This window comes from Triturus cristatus, chromosome 3_1, assembly GCF_964204655.1.
Source record: "Triturus cristatus chromosome 3_1, aTriCri1.1, whole genome shotgun sequence".
Lineage (NCBI taxonomy): Eukaryota > Metazoa > Chordata > Amphibia > Caudata > Salamandridae > Triturus > Triturus cristatus.
Window position 1 is genome coordinate 753,621,205 of NC_140583.1, and position 22,209 is coordinate 753,643,413.

Genomic DNA, 22,209 nt, shown 5'->3' on the forward strand with positions numbered 1-22,209 from the left:
GACTCCTCTAAGAATCACGCGTCTGACAACAGCCCAAAGTGTGAGATCGGCACCCCTCTAACAACGATCATGTTCCCAAACACAACCCCAACACGCCAGTCAGCAAGAGCGGACAAACATAGCCTTACTACAACCAACGGAAATAGTCAATAAAATAAAGCAATTGAGACCGCAATAGACGCATCCAAACAGGTAGCGGCTCAATAAAGTTTCTTTCTAACTGATCCTTGAGGGTGACAACAAATTGATCACCATGACTACAAACACACACCTCCAAGTCGTAACAGCTACGCTGCATGTCAACGCGTTGGAATTCCGCACAAATTCACCCATCGTATCAGCGCAACCCCAAAACGTTAGTCAGCAAGATCGGACCAACATAACCAACGTACTTGATTAATATAATAAGTAACTTAGACCGCGAAAGACGTTACCAAACAGGTAGCAGCTTAATAAAGTTCAATTTAAAACAGTGCTTGCGAGTGTCAACAACCCGGTCACCATGACTACGACACACCCCCAAGTTAAAACAGCTGCAACCAGAAGCACGCAGCGCGCCAATACGTCGTAATTCCGTATAAATCCACCAACCGCAAGAGCGCTTCCTACCACTTCGAGAAACGCCAGAAGAGTGACAGCAGCCGGAAAGGAGAGAGGAGACCCCGGAGCACCGTAGAAGCGGACCAAAACACGCACAATTGAAAAAGGTACGGAATAGCAAGCCCCCACGGGCCTTCTGTAAACAGCATGACGCGATTGAAAAAATCCGATCTAACATCACGCAAGGAACCGGCCCATGCACGCGCAATGAGTTTAATCGAGATTCCCAATCGTAACCAGCATGGGGTTCACTTAGGCACGACTAAGCGGAGCTCCATTATAGAAATCCCCTGCATGCACCAAAGAGGTCACGCCCAAGAATTCAAACAGCATTATTAAGGCACGTATAATCACCGCGAGCCACGAACAATAAGTAGTAAAGAAACCGACTAATCAAAGCGCATGAGCAGTTACAGCAAGAAAAATACCACCGCAAGTTAGAAACCCGCCAGATATAATGATACAGCATTGGCGCCACTAAGAGGGTTTAGATGCCAATTCCTCTGACTTCCTATTTTTTAGAAAGAAACCATCGAGATACACATGAGGCAAGTCATTTCCCATCAGCTGGCATTACACGGAACAAGGCATCACATAGAAGACAAGCCACCTTGTCTCGGAGTGAGCGTAAGTCGACACAGGATTAATTCTTGTTTATTCACAACCTTCAAATATGGCATAAACATTAATTAGATACCATTACGATTGAATTACAGGAACAGAAGTCCGATTCCATCCTTACATCTGCCCTGAAGACGACCTTATAAACACCCCACAGGTCCCCAGCTACACAGGTCGAAACGCGTTGGCGTACAAGCAGAGATCGTGAACACCTTTGTAGAAGATAAAGCGAGAATCAGCTCCTCTACACAAGCAAATGCACAGAAAGACCACAACTCGCATTCTTGTTTAAACTATTTATAGCCACAAGTACCCGACTCTGCTCAGGACCGCAACAATAGCTAGAACTATAGGAGCCAATCGGCTCAAGTTCCACAAATCAAAAAGTTTCGGACAAATGACTATGGTTATGTAAAATAGACCTATTTGATAGCTTTTATGGTATTTTTAACACATTTTGAAGTCACTGTACAAATGTAAATATATATGTCACTGTCTTTTGTATATAATAAGTGTATGTCTAACGAGTAGTGTTCATCGAACCGAAAAGTTGATAAGTAAAAGAAAAAATAGCTTTGCAGATCGCAGTCATTAAACAGACTAGCTGATAAAACAAATGTTGTGATCAATGGTGTCAGAGGCAAAATGTATGTTGTAAAAAATTTACAGGCACGGCATGATGGGCATTTAAAAAAACCTGTTTTGGGTTTCAGCCATGTAGTTACCATATTGAGTTCTGGCCTTGTTTTTACCAGCTCAGTTCTCATAGAACGGGATTTTCTATATGTAATAGTAGGTAATTCAGGTACTCTATTGCCCAGAACCCCATCTGTTAGAATAATGGGCCAGTTCTTTTTGAAGATTGCTTTCACTCTTCTTTCTTGTTTGCTGAATGTGGTGATGAAACGTGGACATTCATCATCATTGTTAGCAATAGGTTCTTTTGGGGCTAGTAGTGATTCTCTAGATCTTTCATCTGTCTTTTTGAGTGCTCTCCTAAGGGTGGAATCACTATATCCTCTTTCTCTTAATCATCCTATCATGTCTTCTGAATACTTAGTATATTCCTGTTGGGAACTACAGATACGTTTAAGTCTTAGTAGTTCACCAAATGGAATACTTTCAATGAGGTGTTTGGGATGTTTACTGCTCGCATGGAGTATACTGTTGCCAGCAGTCGGTTTTCTAAACAGTGTGGTTTCCAATGTACAGTTACTAATTGATACTTGTACATCTAAGAAATCTACTCTGTTTCTACTAATGTTAGAAGTAAATTTAAGATTGCTAGAGTTGTTATTGATTGTCCTAACAAATTCTTGTGCACTTATTTCATCTCCATCCCATACACAAAAAACGTCATCGATAAATCTAAGCCAGTGATGGACATGGTCTATGTTAGGTATTTTCCTTAGGACCTGTTCCTCCCACCAGCCAACATGCAAGCATGCGTAGCTGGGGGAGAAACAGGACCCCATAGCCACGCCCCTTTCTTGTTTCCAAATAGTTTTGTCAAACATAAAGAAATTGTTGTTAAGACACCAGGCAATCAATTTGCATATCATTTCATTATGACTGAGATATTCAACTGGTCTTGTGTTGAGAAAGTGACTGATGGCTTTAAGGCCCGCTGAATGGTTGATGCTGGTATACAATGATTCAATGTCTAATGTTAATAGACACCAGCCTTCTTTCCAACAAATTGAATTTATCTTGCTCAAAAAGTCACCAGTATCTTTCACATAACTTGGCAAACTTTTTACTAAGTCCTGTAAGTAAAAGTCGATGTATTGTGAAATATGTTCACTCATACTGTTGATTGCAGATATTATCGGTCTGCCTGGTGTTGGGGTGACCATTTTGTGAATCTTTGGTATGAGATACAAGATAGGAATTACTGGATGTTCAATGTGCAGATAGTCAAATTCAGCTGATGAAATTAAACCTTGTCTTTTATATTGAAACAGTAATTTTTTGATTTCTTCTTTTGCCTTCTTGTATTCACTTCCATTAGATTTATGGTAGCATTGATCGTCATTTAATTGTCTCATTGCCTCTTTAATATATTCTTTTTTAGGCCATAATACAATATTGCCTCCCTTGTCAGACTTATTTATGATCACCGCTTGATTATTGCTCAATTTCTTCATCAGCCTTATATATTGCGTAAGGTTGTAATTTTTCTTACACTGACGTTGTTTGGTGACTGTTCGATTCAGTTTTTTCAAATCTTCAATAACGCATTCATGGAAAATATCAATTGCGTCTTTGGGCATGATAGGAATAAACGTACTTTTTGATTTAAAGGGACTCTCGCCCGCTCCTTTTTGGGATATATTGATTTTCTGCAATCGATTTTGTATGCTGTTTTCTTCCCTATCATTTGATTGTGGCAGGTTAGAGCATGGAGTCCCTAAGTCATGAAGGGTGAGAAACAGTTCAGCATCAGATGCTGGAACGACTGGGTATGAGATGGTATTTATTTGTTTTTCTTTTTCTACGTCCGTATTTGCATTTCCTGTTTTGATGGTAAAAAACTTTTTAAGTTTCAGTTTCCGAATAAAGCAAAAAATATCGATTCTGGTACTGGCATAATTAAATGAACTTTCAGGACAGAAATTGAGACCGAGGGCAAGGAGTTGATTTTCAGCTGCTGTTAATGTAATGTCAGATAAATTAGTAATTGTTAAATCCATTACCACTTCTTTCTGTACCACTGCTGTTTTTTCTTTTGTTGTGGTTTTGTGCTTCTTTCTCCTTGCTCTTCGTCGTATGTTCCGTCTTTGCCTGTTTGATTGGGACTGTTCCTCGGACGGAGCGTTTGTCTCCGATCTCCCACTAAAAAATCGATTTCTTCCCCCAAGTTTAACACCAACTTTGAGTTTGCTTCTCCTTGGCTGCTGACAGTGGCGTAGCTAGAGCTTCTGGCGCCCGGGGCTATCCCTCAGATTGCCGCCCATGGCCAGTAGCAAGGGGCGGGCGGAGCTGGGGAAAAAGGACGGCGAGCAGCGGGGGTGGATTGGCAGGGTTTAAGTTACGACACCACTCTCTACTCCACTGCAGGTGAAAGCAAAGGTCGGAGCTGAGTTTGCTGCGTGCGTCCACCCACTATTCTAAAGGTGAACGCCGTCCACCCTGCCAAGAAGTTGGGCCACACAAAAATATGCTGAACTTGTCCCGGTATCATTTTCAGACTCCTGGACAAGTTACACTCATTGTGAGATCCTCTGCTGGCTTCTAGTGAGGCATAAAATACCCCATTGATTGTACACCGCTCTATCTAATCTTTCTCTCCTCTTTGTATCAGGGATTCACTTTAATAATACAGCACAATGTTAACTTTGCACGCCACAAATAAACATTTGCTGAATGTCCTCAGGAATAAAGTAGCTTCCTTTTGGGACAGGGCCTTCTAATTTGCATTGGCTAGAGAATGACCTTCCCCTATTGTGCATAAAAAAAACTTAAGACTTGTATGTAATCTGTATTGTATCATTTTGATCTATAATTCTCTATGATTTGCCTTGTTTTTATTACACTGTTTTTTCCTATTAAGTTGTTCTATAGTGCCAGGAATCCAAGGTATTCATGCTTGTATTAATAAACCATAGCAGCATAACATCAAATGTGAACTGAGCTCTCGGAGAGCGGCCAGCTGCTGTTTGCTCTCCCAATTCTCAGCTCGCAGTTTTGAACTGAGCACAAAGAGAACTGTGAACAGTTCACAGCTCACTGAGTGCTCAGTTCACAATTGCAATAAGCGTTTTGAAAGAGCTATGGGTTGTTCTCAGCTGAGGAAATCCTGAGGAGGTCATGAGGGAGAGCCCAAGAAGTGTCACTTGCATGATACTCCCACCTCAGAAACCTCCAATTCCCATCAAAGAGACATTACAAAGAAATATACTCTATTTTGAGAACGATAACATTTAGAAAGGGATTTGGAAAGAAAATAATGTGTATTAATGAGCCCTTGTAAGACTAAGGAGAGATAAAGGAGGGCCCTGAAGCAGGCCTGGCATATAAGTAACGATCGGGCGTGCAGTGGCCCACCCGAATGTATCCTTGGCCCACCCGAATAAAAATTCCTGTAACAGGGCCTGTTGGGAAGAAGCACTGTGCGGCAACACGCATGTCATGGGTTCAAATACCGGTAAGGTGGGCAAATCGTTTGAATCTGGGCAGAAGTAACTATCATTCAAGCGCCTTGGGACAATTTTCTGTTTGTGCGCGATATGACGACAGAACATTTGCGGTCATCCAAAAGGTGACTAAACATGGAGCCGAAAAACAATTTCATCCACACACTTTTGCAAACAATCCCCTCTAACCCAGGATAAAAGAGTATCGCGCGCCACAAGGAGAGGCCCTTGCGTATTCCCGCCATTCTACGTTCCACTCCATCCGTTCAGTGGAGAATGGTTTGATTTCTCACAAAAAGTACGCACCGTTATCGCCATTGGCTAAATCTGTGACTTGAGCAACACCTACAGGCTATGTTCAAATTATGACTACGACTGCCATGATTCCAAGCACAAGTTCAAGTGATATGGTCAAATGCTATGTGGCCACACTTCCAGCTTGTCTTGCCTTTTTGGCCGCATTCTAGGAATTGTAGTTGCGTTTTAAACATTGAAAGTATGTGCCAAAAATATTATCTTAATAGCCAAAACTGGTTGGCGGTGTCGCACATGACAGGCACTAGTTGGTACATATACATTTGTACTCTTATAATTTAAAATTTATAACGCCGTACATAACAAGTGTTATTAGTGCACTAGTCAATAAGGAACTCGATTTATCGACCCAGAAGTAAATATAGTGTGGACCCCGACGTGATTAATACTAATCAGCTGCTGATAATACAGTCGAGCAGAGAATTGTAGCGCGCTGCAATGATGCATTTTACTCAGATAATGTGCAGATGGCCTGCATTCGTGCAAACATTGATCAGATCAAATGCTCTTTTGGACAAGTTTTGCTGTTTGCTTTTAAGGGAATGGCTCAAGGGGGTTGCTCGTGTCAATATTATGTCAACTGATGAACCAGGGTAAAAAGGGATAACAAATAAATTCCAAGATGCAACCTATGTTCATAAATCATTTTATGCAAAGGTTTTTCAGAAATAAAAACAGAACACAAAATAACAAAACAAAAACTGATTATAAAATTATAGGAAAGAAGGAGAGAAAATATATTGGTTACATTTCTTGTTACGCAAACAAGGCAAATCAGAGAAAATTCAGTATGCCCCACATGCAAAAACCTGTGCGTGCTATGGACTGCTATAACGCCTGGTTGCTCAAACGCTTGAACGCCATTGGCGACGAGGCAGTCACCCACTCTGCTGTTCACATACAGTGGAAGAGCTGCGCGCTCAACAGACATCCAATGAAAGCACTTCCTACCCAGTAACACTGTGGTTAAGGGAAAGGAAACAGACCGGACATCCGACCCGTGTGAAATGCAGACAGTGTCTGCAGCAGATCTGTATTTCCCGGCACGAGACTCCTCCACTCAGAAGAGAGCGCACGTGGTGGTGTGCGGCGTGCGCGATAGTGTGCATCACCGCTGCAGCGCGGGGCTGGCCAAAAATTATGCCCAGGGCCGTCATTGGTAGCGCTTGATGCTCGCTACAAGATTGATGGCCCTGGGACCACATAAACAGTACGCCGGCGCCGCACCACCACCAAGTTAGGTGGAGGTGGTGCAGAATTTTGTGTGGTGCGGCATTTGGGTGCAAGCAGGTGAGCTTGTACTTACAGTTACACGTGTGGTGTACTGGCTGCTCAGCGACAGCACCAGTGCCACGCAGCTGCCGCTGGCCACCACGAAAATAGTGCTACGCCACTGATTTCACTGCGCCACTTCTACAACTTGACTGCATCACAATCCTTCCGCCTGCTTCAAGCAGGCGTAAGGACTGACGCAGGGCCTTTCACGTGGGACTCGCCCATGGTCAATGGCACATTGCTAGAGTTGCCTCAAGTTTCTGGCACACTCCAGCAATGCGTCATTACTGTGCCAACAGATACGTCAGGATTCCTGACGTATCTGTTGACTACCTGGGACATGGAGCTCCATACAGTAAATACGACGCATCCACTGTGTTGCAAGGAGGGCGCAATGAAAAGTGTTGCATCGCTGTTTTTAACCAGCGATGCCACACTTTTCATAAACGAGGCCCTAAATTATTATCAATGGTTGTTTACAAAATGTACCTAGAAACGTTGCCTTTGTCACAGCTTTCCCCAAAGGAGTGCTGAGGGGGAGCACACAATACCACGTCTAATTACATTCATGTGTGTTTACTTTTCAGCAGTTTTATTGGAGAGCATTTAACACATATTTACTGAAAGTAGCAGTGTCCCTTGCTCACTGTGCTTTAAAATGTGCCATTTCCAATATATTATTACAAACAGTTGTAAATATAGAATAATAACAGTTAAAAAATACTTCAAAATGTGCAACATTCTTTTAAATCTCACCATATTATGTCTTTCATTAAAAGATATTGTGAGGGATCGAAACCCATGCCCATCACCAAGACCCAAGTGTTGTTATTGGGGATCGTGCACCCCCAAAACACCTACCTCCGGCTACAGGCTTTTTCTGCACCCTCTTCCCCTCTGTCTGCACCATCTCGCCCTCTGCCTACACCATCTCGCCCTCTGCCTGCACCATATAACTCTGTCTGCACCATCTCACCCTCTGCCTGCGCCATCTCACCCTCTGCCTGCGCCATCTCACCCTCTGCCTGCGCCATCTTACCCCCTGTCCGCACCATCTCTCTTTGCCTGCAGAAATCTCCCCCTCTGCCTGCACCATATAACTCTCTGACTGAACCATCTCACCCTCTGCCTGCATCATCTCATCGCACCCTCTGCCTGCACCATCTCCCCCTCTGCCTTCACCACCTCCCCTCTGCCTGCACCATCTCACTCTCTGCCTGCACCATCTCACTCTCTGCCTGCACCATCTCACTCTCTGCCTGCACCATCTCTCCCTCTGCCTGCACCATCTCTCCCTCTGTCTGCACCATCTCTCCCTCTGCCTGCACCATCTCACCCTCTGCCTGAACCATCTCACACTCTGCCTGCACCATCTCTCCCTCTGTCTGCGCCACATCACCCTCTGTCTGCGCCACATCACCCTCTGCCTGCACCATCTCCCCTTTGCTTGCACCATCTCCCCCTCTGCTGGCAGCATCTCCCGCTTGCCTGCGCTACATTACCCTCTGCCTGCATCATCTCACTCTTGGCCTGTACCATCTCTCCCTCTGCTGGCACCATCTCACCCTCTTCCTGCACCACGTCCCCCTTCCCTGCACCATCTCGCCCTCTGAGAGCACCATATAACTCTCTGACTGCACCATCCCACCCTCTGCCTGCATCATCTCATCGCACCCTCTGCCTGCACCATCTCCCCCTCTGCCTTCACCACCTCCCCTCTGCCTGCACCATCTCACTCTCTGCCTGCACCATCTCACTCTCTGCCTGCACCATCTCACTCTCTGCCTGCACCATCTCTCCCTCTGCCTGCACCATCTCTCCCTCTGCCTGCTTGCACCACCTCTCCCTCTGCCTGCTTGCACCATCTCTCCCTCTGCCTGCTTGCACCATCTCTCCCTCTGCCTGCACCATCTCTCCCTCTGCCTGCACCATCTCACCCTCTGCCTGCACCATCTCACCCTCTGCCTGCACCATCTCTCCCTCTGTCTGCGTCACATCACCCTCTGTCTGCGCCACATCACCCTCTGTCTGCGCCACATCACCCTCTGCCTGCACCATCTCCCCTTTGCTTGCACCATCTCCCCCTCTGCTGGCAGCATCTACCGCTTGCCTGCGCTACATTACCCTCCGCCTGCATCATCTCAATCTTGGCCTGTACCATCTCTCCCTCTGCTGGCACCATCTCACCCTCTTCCTGCACCACGCCCCCCTTCCCTGCACCATCTCGCCCTCTGAGGGCACCGTGTCACCATCTGTCTGCACCAACCCCCCCTGTGCCTGCACCATCTCACCCTCTGCACATCTTCCCCTCTGTCTGCACCATTGAACCCTCGGTCTGCGCCATCTCTCCCTCTGCCTGCACCATCTCACCCTCTGCAAATCTAGCCTCTGCCTGCACCATTTTCCCCTCTGCCTGTCCTGTCTCGCCCTCTGCCTGCTGCACCATCTCACCCCCTGCACATCTCCCCCTCTGCGTGCACCATCTCCCCCTCTGCCTGCACCGCCTCCCCTTGTGTCTGCTTCTCTTGTAACCCTATTACCTTCTATCCACCCCCACCGATGCTTTCTGTCTCCCAGTTCACAGCTCTTCTCAATGTGGCGGAAAATAAACTCTCGTGAAATGTGCTTTGAATTCGTGCACGCGATACTGAAAAGTTTAAATAAACAGAGAAGACACACTCACCCTCACCTTCACTCTGCCTTCGAACACACTGCAGGGACTGGGGAGGACTGGTCAGGCTGGGAGCAGGAAGAGTCTAAAACGAGGGGGTTTATGGAGAAGGGAAAGATAGGCATGTAGCTTTGCTTGCAGTAGACACCGCGGGGCTGGCCACAAATTGTTCCCAGGGCCGTCATTGGTAGCGCTTTACGCTCGCTACAAGATTGACGGCCCTGGGACCCACATAAACAGTAAGCCGGGCCCGGCGCCGCACCACCACCAAGTTAGGTGGAGCAGCATTTTGTGTGGTGCGGCATTTGGGTGCAAGCAGGTGCGCTTGCACGTACAGTAACACGTGTGGTGTACTGGCTGCTCAGTGACAGCACCAGTGCCACGCAGCTGCCGCTGGCCGCCCCGAAAATAGTGCCGCCTGGGGCGGACCGCCCCCACCGCCCCCCCCTAGCTACGCCATTGGCTGCTGAGATCCGAACTAACCATACTTGAAGTTGATGCTGTATCGCCTTCACTTTCTGGTATGGTTTCACTGTGATCTTGATGTTGCTCCGATGGGTTCTCTGAATTCATGTTGTTAAATTTCAATTTTTTAGCATTGTCGAATTTTCGGGAAAAAGTATATATTCGTCCTTGTTCATAATCTGCCTGATCCCGGGCGAACTTATGTGCTTTACGAATTTTAATGCGATCTTCATGCTTACGCAGCCGTTCACTGATTTCTTTGCGCGTTTTAGTTATGAGTTCCTTTTGGTCTAAATTTTTGTCAAGTTCTTCATTAATTTTTGCGATATTTTCCAGCAGCTTTTCACGGTCTATAACTGCATATTTTATTAAAATTTTGACCAAGTTCATGGATGCCATCAAATTGCTTTCCCCCCACTCTAACAACATAGCAGGGTTGGGTTCCTCGAAACTTGGCGCCAAAAGGATCCTTAGTCCCCTAGGGACTCGTCCCACCTCTTCATACTTGGTGAGGGATTTGTGTTCCCACCATTTTGTTATTTCACCTTTCATTTTCCTTTCCAAATCCTTTAAAAGCTGTTTGGCATTCTGATCGCTGATATTTTGACTGCCCTCCTTGTTCCTTATATTGGTATTAGTTTTAGGCAGATTGCCAAACAATTCATCGGCTGCTGCTTCCCGTTCATTCACCAGGCTGGCTGACATTTTTTGTAAAAATGGCGGGGAGAGAGTCTGTTTATGTATACTAGGGTCGGCGTCTGCCGTGTCCCTCCACTTGCTGCTAATGAGCCGTACCTCCTCACCTACGCGCAGACATTCGTATCACTCACCGCTGGACTGCGTTGTTACCGGGTCCTCCGACCTGGGCAGCTTCGTAATCCTTCTCGGCTTCCGTGATGTATCGCGCTGCTGTAGGGGGCCACCGCTTGTTACTCCTCTCCGGAATCCTCTTGGTTTGTCGATTGTATGCGGCGGCCAACTTTTGAGGAGGGGGTACCGTTGACGGAGACAATCCGCTTCCGTGATAACTATAAATAGTACAATCTCCACACTGTCACGAAGTTTCTGCTTTCACAGCTATGCCAACGCGAAAGAAAAGGAGAAACGGACCCTCACGGCTCAGGCAGGAAGATTTTATTTCATTTGACTCTCCCTCTGCGACGCATTTCGAGCACTGAGTGCCCTTGATCACACACAGAGTATTGCATCCGCCATTGTTTTTACCAATTGCATCATAAATCACGTGACCATCACCTAATAAACATAGTAGAGATACTTCGCTTCTCACATCATGTGTTGTTACGAGGTAGGGCGAAACAAACTAAATTGCACTTGTAAGCTGTTATTTTTAAACTGCGTAAAATGCAGTATTGTAAAATACATTTTTACAGTGGATAATATAAATATAATAAATACATAGAAATATCGCTAAGAACATTTTCTATATAAAAATATATATACATTTTTTATATAAAAATATAAAACCACTTAAAACTACAATGTAGGGCATAGTCACTTGTAAACATTCTTAATAAATATGTAAACAAATCATTTGTGCAATATATATATATATATTTGTATATGTTCTCACCACTTAGTCTCGATTCAGTTAAGAACAAGCAGCACCGTAGGGCTAGACTTTCTAACCATTTATTGTTTCACCATTAGTACTAAATTACAGGGACAGTCGACGTGTTTCGGTGCTTGCCTACCACAGGACCATATATATATGAGAAGAAAAGGTTGTCCCCAGATAGAGTTCACATTCAACAGGTTATTTTCAGGAGAAAAGCGCTTTATTTGTCCACATGGACTTCAGTTCCCAGAATTACTTGGCATGCACTCATTGAGGGTAATTGAAATAAAAGAGGGGATGTTAACTGAAGGAGCCGTCTTCTTTCCAATATGCCTGTGACAAAGGGCGCTATGCCTGAAACGCGTCGGTTTTTTAAACTGCCCATGAACTGCTACTTGGTGTGGAATGCAAATAAAGCGCTTTTCTCCTGAAAATAACCTGCTGAGAGTGAACTCTATCTGGGGGCAACCTTTTCTTCTCGCATAATTACGGCCTGCCCAGCCGTGGAGTGCACCGCCGTAAGAAGGAAAGCGGAGCCGCGGCTTGTTCATTGGGACAGACACGAAAGCGGAGCAACAGGGTTCAATGGAAAGGAAAGGTACTTTGTTGTATTTCACCAGCAGTGTTGTACCATTTTAATTGGTGGTGTAAGACGGCAGTCCACATGGGCCCCACATGGACTGCAGTTCCCAGAATTACTTGGCATGCACTCATTGAGGGCAATTGAAATAAAAGAGGGGATGTTAACTGAAGGAGCCGTCTTCTTTCCAATATGCCTGTGACAAAGGGCGTTAGGCCCGAAACGCGTCGGCTTTTGAAACTGGCCATGAACTGCTATTTGGTGTGGAATACAAATAAAGCGCTTTTCTCCTGAAAATAACCAGCTGAGAGTGAACTCTATCTGGGGGAAACCTTTTCTTCTCGCATAATTACAGCCGGCCCGGCCGTGGAGTGCACCGCCGCAAGAAGGAAAGCGGAGCCGCAGCTTGTTTATTGGGACAGGCACGAAAGCGGAGTAACAGAGTTCAATGGAAAGGAAAGGTACTTTGTTGCATTTCTCCAGCAGTGTTGTACCAGTTTAATTGGTGGTGTAAGGTGGCAGTCCACATGGGCCCCACATGGACTTCAGTTCCCAGAATTACTTGGCATGCACTCATTGAGGGCAATTGAAATAAAAGACGGGATGTTAACCGAAGGAGCCGTCTTCTTTCCAATATGCCTGTGACAAAGGGCGCTATGCCCGAAACGCGTCGGCTTTTGAAACTGGCCATCAACTGCTATTTGGTGTGGAATGCAAATAAAGCGCTTTTCTCCTGAAAATAACCTGCTGAAAGTGAACTCTATCTCGGGGCAACCTTTTCTTCTCATATATATATATAAACACAGTAATGGACCCCTGACAAGGATACAACTGAAACGGGCAGTGGGGATTCCATTTGAAGGAAGAAACGTGTCTGCCAAGTGTTTCAGGGACCCTTTTTATGCTTGTGCATTGACAACAAATAAAGCTGATTTTAAGTCCCCCGGAGTATGGTCACACTTTTTTCCTGTTGGAGGGAGAGAGACTGGTAACTATATATATATATATATATATATATATATATATATATATATATATATATATATATATATATATATATATATATATATATATTTACTCGGCTTTGTTGGACACTATTCGATGAAGGAGAGTTCTTGCTTATATATATATATATGAATATATATATATTCCCCCGTTATAGTTAGTGCAGGCAACTATAACTCACGCGACCGCAATCCTCTGCTGATGCTAATACTGTATTTAGACACTTATTTGCCCATGTCTTCTTCCATACATTTTTAGCTATACATATATTACAAATATTTTTTTTTCATAAAGACACATATGTCATCAGCAGAAGATTGCGGTCGCGTGAGTTATAGTTGCCTGCACTAACTATAACGGGGGAATTTCATTGGTTTTTTATCAGTAAAATTTCCACTAACTATAACATGTGTGAAACCTATGGTTTTTTCAGTGAATTTGCAAGGTTTTTTAAATGCTAATTCCTAACTATAACGTGTGTGAAACCTATGGTTTTTTCAGTGAATTTGTACGGTTTTTTAAATGCTAAGTTACTTTACGCCATTCATGGCGTGCACGCCCACTTAACGCAGTTCGTTCCGTGCGCGCACTTTACTCAGTTAGTGCCGTGCACGCACGGTGGGCACGCGGTGCGCTATGCGCACCGCGAGCCCACGTTACGCTAGATGGGCCATGTACGCACGATGCGCTTCGCGCACCGTGCGCACATGGAGGACATATGATGCACTTCGTTTTGAAAGGTAATATTTTAATTTTTCGCACCTGTTATAAGCCATGCACAAATGGTGCCCTTCGGGCACCATTTGCACACGGGGTGGGGAGAGTGTGGATAATTTTTTTTTTTGATATTTTTTTTTTAAATATTTTAGTTTATCGCATCTCTTATATGCCATGCACAAATGGTGGCCTTCGGGCACCATTAGCACACGGGGTGGGGAGAGTGTGGATTGTTTTTTTTTTTTTATATTAAACTGGTGATGGGAACCATCGTGTCTGCCTTTCCTTCCTGAGAGCGTATTTATGCACTGTTTCATACCTTGGATATATATATATATATATATATATATATATATATATATATATATATATATATATATATATATATTACCTACAGGTGGTTGGTAATATAGTGATAGGGGCATCCTAACGCGTTGGGTGCACGGTTTCTCTCGCATTGGGGGCACAGTTCCTAACGTGTTGGGTGCGCGGATCCAAGGGAAAAAAACTGACATTTTTGGGAGATAAACATCAGGCTTAAGTGTTTTGTTCTTGAGTGGCTCTAAAAAGAGCCGTTGTGTTCATTCAGAGTTTTTGCTACTTATATGTAAGTACCTATACAGAGTCTAAAGTTGTTGAAGAAGACTCTGTTTCCTTCAGCAGTAAAGTGTACTCCATCTCTCCTATACATCTCTTGCATATGAAAGCGCAGATTGTTATTGTAAATCGACCCCATTCTATAGTCTCGGAGAAAAGCAGAAACAGATTTATTCACATGTTTCCTAGCTTTCTCAATTTGTGGACAAAAATGATTGGACCAGTTCCATTTCTGCCTTTGGCATATGTTAGAATACACAAAGGCAGTTTTGTGAAAAAGTGAAATCAATTCTGCAAAGGTGTCCTTCATAAGCATTTCCAGACCTACCCCAGTGAAAGTGCCTAGGTCATTGCCACCACAGTGCACTATTATGAGGTCAGGGTGTTGGATATGCATAAAGGATTTTACCAATGGCATCAATTGGTGCCACTTTAACCCTCTCTGTCCAATCCATTTAATGTCTACATTTGGCCTTTGTGAATGCCTTTGTGTTCTGCATACATTTGGCTCCAGAACATATAGCTGTGTCCCACAATCCACACTCTAAGCATCTTGAAGGGAGGTCTGGATGCACTCAGATGGTCTCTGTAAATGAAATGGCAGTTTGAAAAGTAAGATTTTTCTAAAATGGAGGCTAAGATGCAGTTTTGAAAAAAGACAAGAAATCATTGGTTGTTTGACAACCTTCTACACTGAAAGGTAGCGTGCATGTTTCTGTTTTTTAAACACATGATTCTTATTGGTTAACAAAAAGTGAGTGAAAGGAACATTATATACGATAAGCTGATATGTTGAAAAGTCAAGCACACTTGCTGTTTTGATTAGCAACATTGTGTGCTGAACTTGTGACCTGTGTGCTCAGTTCAGTGTTCCATGACCTGTTCCTATGGTAACAGGCAGAAGGCAGATTGGGGGTAGGGTTCAAACTTATGCCATTTGGAAAGGGTTGAAATGTTTAACCAATAGAAATGTGTGTTTGCTTTTGAATTTATGTGGGAAGGAATGTGATTTGATGTGTACATGTATATGTGTGGAAAATGAGAGGGAAACTTTGCCATTCTTTGGTTTTGCTGACAGGTGCACAGTGCAGAGATTCTGTATAAGAAAATCTGGTGTGTGACTGATATACTTCTTAATCTACAAAACAACTTGAAAGGTGAGTTATTTAATTGTGAGGGGATGTATGTGCTGTATTTTGATTTTAATCAGACTAATGAATTCCTCCTGGTAAAGTGCAGGGAGTACTTTTTTTTGTCTACAAACTTATTGACAGTGTGTGTGCATGTAGAAATCATTTGTGTTTTTCATGTGTTTGCAGAAAGATAACTGTGCTGTTTTTATATTTTGGTCCAATTAGAAATCAGTCATTGTTTATAAATTTGCAAAATTACTCATGTTTCTACACTAAAATGTAGTATTCGTAGATTAAGAAATGTGTTTTGGTATAGTGCAAGGGATAGTGTTGTTTGTCTAGGATCCCACAGTGAGTCTGTGTGCATTTAGGAATCATTTTGATAGAAACATTTTGGTACTAATCTGTAGTAGTATATTTTCTGCAATGTGTGCAGTCACCTTAGATCTTGTAGACTAGTAAATGTGTTTTGTACAAGGGATAGTTGTCTGTCTACAATCACACTGTGAGTCTGTGTGTATTTGGGTAAGCATTGTGAGAGAAGCATTTGGTAAAATTATGTATTTGCTGACAGACAATTGTTTTAAAACCTGTCATGTTGTCAAGTTTTAGTAGCATTAAAAGCCAGTCTTTGCTTGTGCATTGATAAAATGAGTCAGGCTTTGACACTAAAGTGCAGTACTTAAATATGTATATTGTGTGCAGTCCCCTTACCCCTTCCATAGTAGTGAAGGAGTTTTGGTAAACTCCTAGTGATAGTGTTGCTTGTCTAGAATCACACTGTGAGTGTGTGTGCATTTGGGAACCACTGTGAGAGAAGCATTTGGTAACATCATGTATTTGCTGACAGATAACTGTTTTAAAACCTGCCATGTTGTCAAGTTTTAGTAGCATTAGAAGCCAGTCTTTGCTTATGCATTGATAAAATGAATCAGGGTTTGACACTAAAGTGCAGTACTTAAATATGTAGCTTGTGTGCAGTACCCTTACCCCTTCCAGACTAGTGAATGAGTTTTGGTAAACTTCTAGGATAGTGTTGCTTGTCTAAAATCACACTGTGAGTCTGTGTGCATTTGGGTAAGGATTGTGAGAGAAGCATTTGGTAACATCGTGTATTTGCTGACAGATAACTGTTTTAAAACCTGTCATGTTGTCAAGTTTTAGTAGCATTAGAAGCCAGTCTTTGCTTATGCATTGATAGAATGAGTCAGGCTTTGACACTAAAGTGCAGTACTGAAATATGTAGATTGTGGGCAGTCCCCTTACCCCTTGCACAGTAGTGAATGAGTTTTGGTAAACTCCTAGGGATAGTGTTGCTTGTCTAGAATCACACTGTGAGTCTGTGTGCATTTGGGAACCACTGTGAGAGAAGCATTTGATAACATCATGTATTTGCTGACAGATAACTGTTTTAAAACCTGTCATGTTGTCAAGTTTTAGTAGCAATAGAAGCCAGTCTTTGCTTATGCATTGATAAAATGAGTCAGGGTTTGACACTAAAGTGCAGTACTTAAATATGTAGATTGTGTGCAGTACCCTTACCCCTTCCAGTCTAGATAATGAGTTTTGGTAAACTTGTAGGATAGTGTTGCTTGTCTAAAATCACACTGTGAGTCTGTGTGCATTTGGGTAAGGACTGTGAGAGAAGCATTTGGTAACATCGTGTATTTGCTGACAGATAACTGTTTTAAAACCTGTCTTGTTGTCAAGTTTTAGTAGCATTAGAAGCCAGTCTTTGCTTATGATTGGATTAAATGAGTCAGGCTTTGACACTAAAGTGCAGTCCTGAAATATGTAGATTTATGCAGTCCCCTTATCCCTTTCACAGTAGTGAATGAGTTTTGGTAAACTCCTAGGGATAGTGTTGCTCGTTTAGAATCACACTGTGAGTCTGTGTGCATTTGGAGCCACTGTGAGAGAAGCATTTGGGTACCTTATATCTTTGAATACGCATAACTGCTTAAAAACTTTCCTGTTCTCAAGTTTTGGTAGAATTAGAAGGCAGTGATTGCTTAGGAATTCACCCAGGAACTGTCCTTGCAATACTGTAAACATTCAGTTAATATTCAAGTAGTAACGGAGTGAGGTAGGTCTTAGCACATGCATTGATTCAAATGCTTATCCACTATGCATGCAGTTCTCGAACCATCTACACAGTTCTCTTTCACACCTTTAATTCCACAGTCAGTATCCATACACTTCAAGCAAACACCCTGTCACTCCCCATGTACTCCTGTAGTGACCCATTCAGCAGCATATAGTAAACCATTCACGTCGCCAAAACCTAAACACTTATAAATTCACTCAGGCACTCTCTTTGCAGCACTCTAATCATTCAGTCAGTATCCAAGTACTTTTGCAGCGAGCCAGGCCTTACAACATGGACTTCTTCAAACCAATATCCAGTATGCATACAGGCCTCTAGTCACCTACACACTTGTCTTTCACTTCTTTAATTAACTAGTCAGTATCTATATACTTTAATAAACATCCTGTCACTCATCTTGCACTCACCCAGTGACTGATCCAGTACCATGTACTAATCTTTTTACTGGGCCAAAACTGAAAAACTTAAAAGTTTTACCCAGGCACTCTCCTAGCAGTAGTCTAATGATTCAGTCAGTTTCCAGGTACTCATGTAGTGAACCATGCATTACCACATAGAGGGCTTCAAATGTCTATGCAGTATGCATGCAGTCTTCTAACATACTATACACTTGTTTTTAACAGCTTCAATTCCCCAGTCAGTATCCATGTACTTTCAGCAAACATCCTGTAACTCCCCTTGCAGTGTTCCAGTGACTTATTCAGCACCATGTAGTAATGCATTCACTGCGCCAAAACTGAAACACTTGTAAATTCACCCAGGTACGCTTCTTGCAATAGTCTAATCATTCAGTCAGTACCTAAGTACTAATGGAGTGAGGCAGGCCTTAGCACATGGATTGATTCAAACGTGTTTCCAGTATGCATGGAGGCCTCTAACTACCAACACAATTGCCTTTCAGACCTTCAATTTCTCTGTCAGTATCTATAAACTCCAATAAACACTCTGTCACTTTAATTGAACACCTCCACTGACTCATTTGGCAGTAAGTACTAATCTATTCACTGCACTAGAATCCAAAATCTTAAAAAGATTCACTAAGTCACTCTTTTTATAGTACTCTAATGATTCAGTCAGTACTCAGGTAGTTTTGCAGTGATCCAAGTGTTACTCTATGGACTGTTTTAAACGTCTATCCACTATGGATATAGATCTCTAGCCACCTACATACTTGTCTTTCACACCTTCACTATCCCAGACAGTATTCATACAGTTCCCGCAAACACTCTGTCACTCTCCTTATACTTCTTCAGTGACCCATTCAACACCATGTACTAATCCATTCACTGCGCCGAAAGCCAACCACTTATAAATTCACCCAGGCACTCTCCTTGCAGTACTCTAATCATTCAGTCAGTACCCAAGTATTCATGCAGTGAGCCAGGCCTTAGCACATGAAGTGCTTCAAACGCCTATCCAGTATGCATGCAGTCATCTAAGCACCTACACACTTGTCTTTCACACCTTCAATTCCCCAGTCAGTATACATACACTGCAGCAAACACCCTATCACTCCACTTGCACTCCTCAAGTGACCCATTCAGCACCATGTGCTAATCCATTCACTGCGCCGAAAGTCAACCATTTATAAATTCACCCAGGCTCTCTCCTTGCAGTACTCTAATCATTCAGTCAGTATCCAAGTACTATTGGACTGAGACAGGCCTTAACATATGGATAAATTCAAACATGTGTCAACTATGCATGTAGGTCTCTAATCACCTACACACTTGTCTTTCACACCATCAATATCCATGTCAGTATTCATACACTTCTAGGAAACACCCTGTCACTCACACAGTGTGTCTCCTTATAGTATTGTAATCATTCAATCAGTTAGCATGTAGTCTTTTAGTGAGGTAGGCTTTAGGGCATGAACTGCTTCAAAGTAGTATGCACTATGCATGTAGTGGTTTAACCATCGTCACACTTGTGCTTCAGGGTTATAGTTTCTTAGTCAGTTTTTATACAAAATGTGTTTCTACAGAAATAGAATAGTATACATTTGAAAGTTATTAATATACTTTTATTTGTGATTCTTTTTTACAGATACTGTTTTTCAACGTTAAAATAGAGAAATCATGCCAGAAAAAAAAAAGAAAAAGAAAAGAACAGAGACAGGAGAATTACTTGAAGAAACATCAACCACAAGTATTGAATGTACAAGATAATGTGGCTAAAAAGAAAAAATCTTCTGGTAAGATCACAAAGCAATTTATTAAAAATTTTTGTAGGAGCACACAGAATGTACAGAATGCTGAAACCACTGAGAATGTTTCAGCTAAAAAAGAAATTCAATATAAGAGGAAAAGCAAAAATGTAAATGTTCAGTCAAAGGAGACAAAGTATGCTAAAAGAAGGCAAAAACAGTATAAGGAATTACGCAAAAAAATATTTTACAAGAGAGTAATACATAATTTGCTGAAAGATGTGAAGAAATATAAAAAGAGAACTCTATTTTATAAAAAGAAGAAGCATATTGAAAACATTGTTGAAAAGGCTTTTGAAGTAAAAAGGAAACTATTCATTTTAGTAATAAACAGAATTCGATCACTAGATAAACCAATGCATTTAATGAAGGCCAAAAGTAGGAGGAAAATTGTAATTAATAGAAAAGAAAATTGTGTCTTTTGGGAGAATGCAAACACAGTTCCAGTTCAGAGCCTTTCTTTAATGAACAGAGTTATTTACAGAGCAAAACATTACTGTATGCAGTTGACACCAGTGGTAGAGGTTATGAAGTTAGAGATGGTTGTCCAATTGAGAAAGAGAAAATGGTTGAAAGAAATGCAGAAGAAGTGATAGCTGATGAAGTTCTAGGGAGACGTCCTAAACACCCTGTGTACACTTGGGATTGCAGTAGCATTTGTAGTGTACGACAGGAATCTATTGATAAATTATGTAGCTTTTTACGAGCATATAGTAAAAAAAGTGTTAAACAAAAGATTAAGGTGTTGCAAGGACTAGACCCTTGCAGAGTGAGAAAAAATACTGGTTTGCAAGGTCATTCTCTGGCTTGTCTTTCTAGGAAAGTTTGTCAAAGTGTTTTTCACCATTTCAGGATGCTGGCAGTACATCATACTCAAATGCGGAAGTTAGTGAGAAGATTGTATTATGCGAAAAGTCCAGCACTAAAGTTAAATGAGTTGAACAGTGCTCTTTTGCGTGGCTCAGTATCAGATGTGAAGAAGGTTTGTGAAGATATTGAGTTTTGTTACTTTGGTCCTCAGCAAGAGAGTGCAGAAACTGACACATTAGTAGAACAACATGTTGAAGACAATGTAGAATCCGTAATTACAAAAAATGTTGAGGATGAAATCACAAAGTTTAAGGTAATTTCAGGTGAAAGACCAAATGTTTCTTGTATTTGTTGTTGGCGAACTCACTATAAAAATCAGACTAGGGGTGTCAATCTTTATTTAAAAAGTGAAATAGAAGATAATGATAAGTGGATGGAATTTGCAACTTATTTGTTGGTAGAGGATTGTTTTGATTTGGGATCTGAGCAGCGTATTTGCAAATATTGTTATAACAAATTAGATGAGAATAAAATGCCTGCTAGAGCTGTTCATAATAATCTAGAGTTGGTTGCTATTCCTCCAGAGCTGATAGATTTAAATACGTACGAGTCTATTCTCATTCAATGTGTTCACCCGTTTCAGGCTATTGTTCGTATGGAGCCTAAAACGGGTAAATTACCTCCATCAGAGTTGCAAAGAGGATTGAAAGGAAGAGCTGTGTATTTACCGATAGATTTAAGGAAAAATATTGAAACTATTGGTGTAGACTATGCAGAAAATGAGCCACTAGTCATTCTAGTTAATGGTGTTCGTACTAAGAATAAGAAAATCTGGCAAGAGTTAGTGGATGTTAGAAAAGTGCAAAAGGCATCATTGTATCTGTTAAAAAATAATGAGTACTATAGAAATGTGTTTGTAGGAGAAGAAGAAATAGATTTAGCAGAAGATACTGAAACATTAAGTGGACAAGTTGAAAAAGTGGACATATCCAGATGTGAAGAAATCTATGAACATTACAGTATGCATCCACTTAATTCCAAAGAGGTGATGGGGAATACGATTGAGTTGTTCCAAATGAAAAAAGCAACAGGAAGTCCCATGAGTGTATGGGAAGAGAGCTTGGAAGCTCATTGTTTCCCGCAGTTGTTTCCAACAGGAAAAGGTGGATTATATGATGAACGTCCTGTGCAGATTCCTGCATCTGAATATCGGACAACAAGATTATATGCAGAAGATACAAGATTTCGACAATGTATCCCTTATATGTTTCATCATCTGTTTGAAAGTGACTTGTCTGGACTTTCATATGCAGTAAATCACATTTTAAAAACTGGAATGTATCTGCAAAATGTAACTGCAAAGGATTTTATGGATAAAGTGCATCAGAGAGA